Below are 6,000 nucleotides of genomic sequence, written 5' to 3' on the forward strand. Positions count from 1 at the left end.
TGTTTAAATTAGGTAACATTATTATGGAAAGAACGTCTAATTAAAATGGTTATATCTCTAAATATTATTAAAAGCGAAACCTTATGACATCATCTTAAATAATCTGGACCCTTGATTGTATTTCAATCTTATTTTTTCCACCCTTAGATCAAATTGCTGACATCATCTTTTCCATATGAAATGTATTTAATTCCAATAAATGATTTCCAATCGTCAAACAATAACTTATATTCGTTGAAATGAAATGTATTTAATTCAAATAAAAGCTTTCAGTATTTTAAATTTTGAATTCCAGTTATAAAGATTTTAATATGGTTAATTTTAAAAGCATATTACTAACAAACCATTTCAATCAAGGCATTAATATCAGCGATTAATATAAACCGTTTATATTAGTAAACCATTAATATAAAATCTATTTTTATTAGGAAATCGTTAATACCAAAAAATCATATTTAAATTATCACATACATATATGCGATTCATCTTTGAATCCACGGCTCACACTTGTTTTCAGTTGTTTCTTTTCTTCAAACATTCTCCTACAACATCATTATTATTACTTGTAACTTCGATCACCATTCCCCGCTTCAAACATTCGTTCTTTTGCACCAGAAGGTCAGTACCTTCTTTGGTTTTTTTATATTTTTTTCGATAATTTTTTTTGTTCCTTTATCATATGTATGTATTCATATATTTCGATTTTCTTTATCACAAATTATATGAAATCAGTTAACTACTTTTCTGAAACTTTTCAAATAAACAGGTAAAGATATTACGTAGATTTAACAAAACATAAATTAACTATCTTGGGAACTGTTATTAATTACGACATGTTACTTTTATATATTAGAGATGATTACGATTTTTTTTTAAATATTTATGTCATAAGAATCCGGTTAATTCTAGCATGATTTGAAAATATCATTGAAATTATTATGTTTTTGTATATCATATCAACCTACTTTTTTATCTTTATATAGTAACAATAAAATTTATAAATTTACACAAGAAATATACATATTTCGAATTTTGTAATATTATTATACCTTAGAAAATACAACTCCCTCCAAATCATAGTTTAGAAAAGAATCTCCATTGATGATATACTAAAATTAAATTCATATAACATTTAACATTCTATAAATTATATTATATAACTTTATTTGAATAAATGAAATAGTCGTCAATATTTAATGTAGTAGAAAAAATTGTATATTGGTTGTCAATATATGTTTAAATTAGGTAACCTTATTATGGAATGAACGTCTAATTAAAATGCTTATAATTATATAACAATATCATAACTATATGAGACGAGGATTGTCGTTTAACTAATAAAACAAAAAATGTTGTCTACAAAGAGGTCATTCAATGATTATAGATATCTATTGTTTTCAATGTATTTTCTACACATTTCAATAATACCATAACCGTATTTTTTATAATCATTATGCAATATCTGTAAACGATTATATGTTTTTTATGTGTTTCCCGCATTTAACGCGGACTATAATCTAGTTATTGTTATATTTAAAAAAACATATATTTGTCAAGATTTCAGCTATATAGATGCTTTTGTGCAACACGCGGGCATTCGCCTATATTAAAAGAATATATTTTCTTCTACTTATAAAGTTATGTTTTTAACTTTTAACATATTATACTTAATTTATTAGGTCTAATATGTTGTTGTATATAAACCATTATCATTTTAAGGCTACAATTTTTGAAAATTTTGTATAAAATACTTAAATTGTTAATTTAAATATAACCTTACATGATCAACTTAAATATAAATTTTTGTTCAACTTAAACAACCAAAAGAATATTTTGTAAATAGTTAAAAGTGATAAATTGTAGTGTCTTTCTAATAATGATTATAAGTGGGTTAATAAGGTTAAATAAGTATCAAACATAAACTGTAATCATAAATAAACTAAATTTTAATATTAAAATAATATTTTTACTTCTGCTTATAAGGTTATGCCTTTAAGTTTTAACATATTATACTTAATTTATTAGATTCAATATATTGTTATATATAAATCATTAGCATTTTTCCTTTCACCACCATTCATTTGAAACTCCCATGTATTTTTCCTTGCACCATATTCATTTGAAACTCCCATGACTTTTCAATTTTTTATAATAATGATTATAAGTTGGTTAAAATAGTATCTTTACTTTTTACTTATAAAGTTATGTGTTTAACTTTTAACATATTATACATAATTTATTAGTTTTAATATGTTGTTATATGTAAACCATTATCTTTTTAAAACTACAACTTTTGATTAGTTTTGATAGATACTTAAATTATTAATTTAAATATAGGGTCAACTTAAATATAAATTTTAGTTATAATTAAACAACCCAAAGAATAGTTTGTAAATAGTTAAAAGTGATAAATTGTGTCTTTCTAATAATGATTATAAGTTGGTTAATAAGGTTAAATAAATATCAAAACTAAAGTGTAATCATAAATAAACTAAGTTTCAGTATTAAAATAATGTATCTACTTCTAATTACAAAGTTATGTTTTTAACTTTTAACATATTATACTTAATTTATTAGAGTTAATATGTTGTCGTATATAAACCATTTTCAGTTTAAAGTTATACATTTTGAACAGTTTGGATAAAACACTTAAATTGTTGATTTAAAACTTTACAGGATCTACTTGAATATTAATTCCAATGCCACTTAACAAACCCAAAAAATATTTTTTGAATAATTAAAAATGATAAATTGTAGTGCTAAATACACAAACTAAATTGTAATCTCAATTTAACTAAAATATTTCATAAAGATATTTTTATAATCATTAAAAGTTTTCAAATAAGTAGCTTAAAATAACTTACAATACCAATAGTTAAAATAACTCTATATAAGTGATTATATTGTTACCTTTAAAAACCAAAAACAATGTTTGATGTTTTAAATAATTTCAATGATAAAAATTAAAGTGTTAAAAAAATAAATTTTAAAAAATTAATTAACAATAACAACTATAAATAACATTAAACCATATATTATATATAATTTTTTTTCATGAGTAACCCGCGGGTATAGGTCATTCAAACGATTGAGATTATGCAATTTTAAGAAAACACATAATTGTAAAGATTTCAACTATATAGGTGTTTCTGCGCAACGTGCGGAAATTCGCCTAATAACGGATATGTCGGGGGAGGGGGTGTTTGCGGTGTTATCATGCGTTTGAGGGTAAGCCACACTGGCTGCAGTCTCATTATCAAACAATAGGTAAAGAAAATGATACTTTAAAATACTAGGAATCTCTTAAAATAAAAGAAAATATATGAAAATGTAATATATAATTTGCCTACTTGGAAATTGTGTTTAAAAGAAATTAAATAAAAATGTAATATATAATTTTCCATGCTTCTTCCACGTATCTCCAACCGATAACCCACGTGTTATCAATTTCCTCTTGCCACTAACCTCGATCATATCGAACCCTCTCCTACGTACCCCCTACAACTTCAGTCTCCCATTAGGCCACTACTGATCAGAAATTCTAATGGGTAGCACGGAAATCAATAAGCATCTGGTTCGTCTTCCTCAACATCGTGGTTGGAGGGCGTAGTAGCATCATCAAGCGCAGGTGCCAAAAGGGTGCTTAGTTGTGAAAGTTGGTGAAGCAGGCGATGAACAACAAAGATCTGTGGTTCCAATTATCCGCTTTAACCACCCGCTCTTCATGCAGCTGTTGAGGGAGGCCGAAGAAGAGTATGGGTTCAAACAGAAAGGCACCATCACCATACCTTGTAACATCCACCATTTCTTACTATCATCAGTCGCATCATCCACCACCATCACCAACAATCCTGGTGCTTTAGGGTTTAATTTGAGCTGATTATTTGTGCTATTACTGATCTTGTGGTTGTATTAACATGTACAATACATCTTTCCAAGCTGTTTTAGTTATTTTCCAAACAAATGGGCTCTTAGCTTGTGCAGATTATTATCTAGAATTTTGTGTTGTCGTGTTTTTTTTTTCAGACAACTACTCATCACAACGAAATAGTTCCACTATATGAGTGGCCTTTCAAGTGGTCTCTTTAAATTAATAAGTAAATATTATAATAGATTTTCTATTAATACTTAATTAATTATAACGCTATCACTATGTTTTTTTAAATACAACAATAACATTTTTAAATTTGATATAATAATTCGTATACTAAATTGATATAATATATTGATTATTTTGAATTATATGATAATATATACATCTATTATAATTACATAATCTCAATCGTATAAACGAGTTCTACCGGCAAGTTACTCAGAAATAAAATTAAATATAATATATGGTTTAATGTTATTTATAGTTGTTGTTATTGTTAATTATTTTTTTAAAATTTATTTACATGAGTTTTTAATTTCTATCATTATAACTATTTAAAACATCAAACATTGTTTTTTGATTTTAAAGGTAACAATATAATCATTTATATAGAGTTATTTTTAACTATTATCAGTGTAAGTTATTTTAAGGTAAATATTTGAAAACTTTTAATCATTATAAAAATATCTTTAGTAAATATTTTAGTTAAATTCAGATTACAATCTAGTTTTTGCATTTAGCACTACAATTTATCACTTTTAAATATTTACAAAATATTCTTTGGGTTTTTTAAGTGAAATTTATATTTATATTTAAGTTGACATTATAATGTTATATTTAAATTAACAATTAAAGTATTTTGTCCAAAATGTTCAAAAATTGTAGCTTTAAACTGATAATGGTTATACAACAACATATTAAATCTAATAAATTAAATATAATATGTTAAAAGGTAAACACATAACTTTATAAGTAGAAGTAAAGATATTATATTTAATATTGAAATTTAATTTATTTATGATTAAAATTTAGGTTTGATATTTATTTAACCTTATTAACCAATTTATAATCATTTTTAGAATGACACTATAAATTATCACTTTTAACTATTTACAAAAATATTATTTGGGTTATTTAAGTTAAACTAAAATTTATATTTAAGTTGACCTTGTAATGTTATATTTAAATTAATAATTTAAGTATTTTATACAAATTGTTCAAAAGTTGTAGCTTTAAAATGATAATGGTTTACATCCAACAATTTATTAAAACTAATAAATTAAGTATAATATATTAAAAGTTAAAAAACATAACTTTATAAGTAGAAATAAATATATTCTTTTAATTAAGTCTAATATCTTAAAGGTTAGAAAACATAACTTTATAAGTCGAAGTATATATATTCTTTTAATTTTGAAATTTAGTTTATATATTTATTTAACCTTTTTAACCAACATAGAATCATTATTAGAAAGAAATTGAAAAGTCAATGAGATTTTCAAATGAATGTGGTGAAAGAAAAAATGCACAGAAGTTTTAAATGAATGTGGTGAACGGAAAAATGATTTCTTTATAAGTATACTAGGCGAATGTCTGCGCGTTGCGCAAAAGCATATATAGCTGAAATCTTTACAAATATATGTTTTTTTAAAATATAACAATAATGTTTTTGTTATATTTGATATAATAATTCTTATACTAAGCTTATATAATATATTGATTACTTTGAATTATATGATAATATATACATCTATTAAAATTGCATAATCTCAATCTTTTGAACCACTTTTATCTGCAGGTTACTCATGAATAAAATTAAATATAATATATGGTTTAATGTTATTTATAGTTGTTATTTTTAATTAATTTTTTAAAATTAATTTGCTTAACTTTTAAATTTCTATCATTGTAATTATTTAAAATATAAAACAATTTTTTTTTATTTTAAAGGTAGCAATATAATCATTTATATATAGTTATTTTTAATTATTGTTATTGTAAGTTATTTTAAGTTATTTATTTGAAAACTTATAACGATTATAAAAATATCTTCAGGACATATTTTTGTTAACATTTTTGTTTCCTTTTCCAATTTCTAGGTTTTAAAGGAAGGAAGAAGAAAGGAA

The sequence above is a fragment of the Lactuca serriola genome, chromosome 1 (genome assembly GCF_051521515.1).
Source record: "Lactuca serriola cultivar US96UC23 chromosome 1, Lser_US96UC23_V15, whole genome shotgun sequence".
NCBI classification, from domain to species: Eukaryota; Viridiplantae; Streptophyta; class Magnoliopsida; order Asterales; family Asteraceae; genus Lactuca; species Lactuca serriola.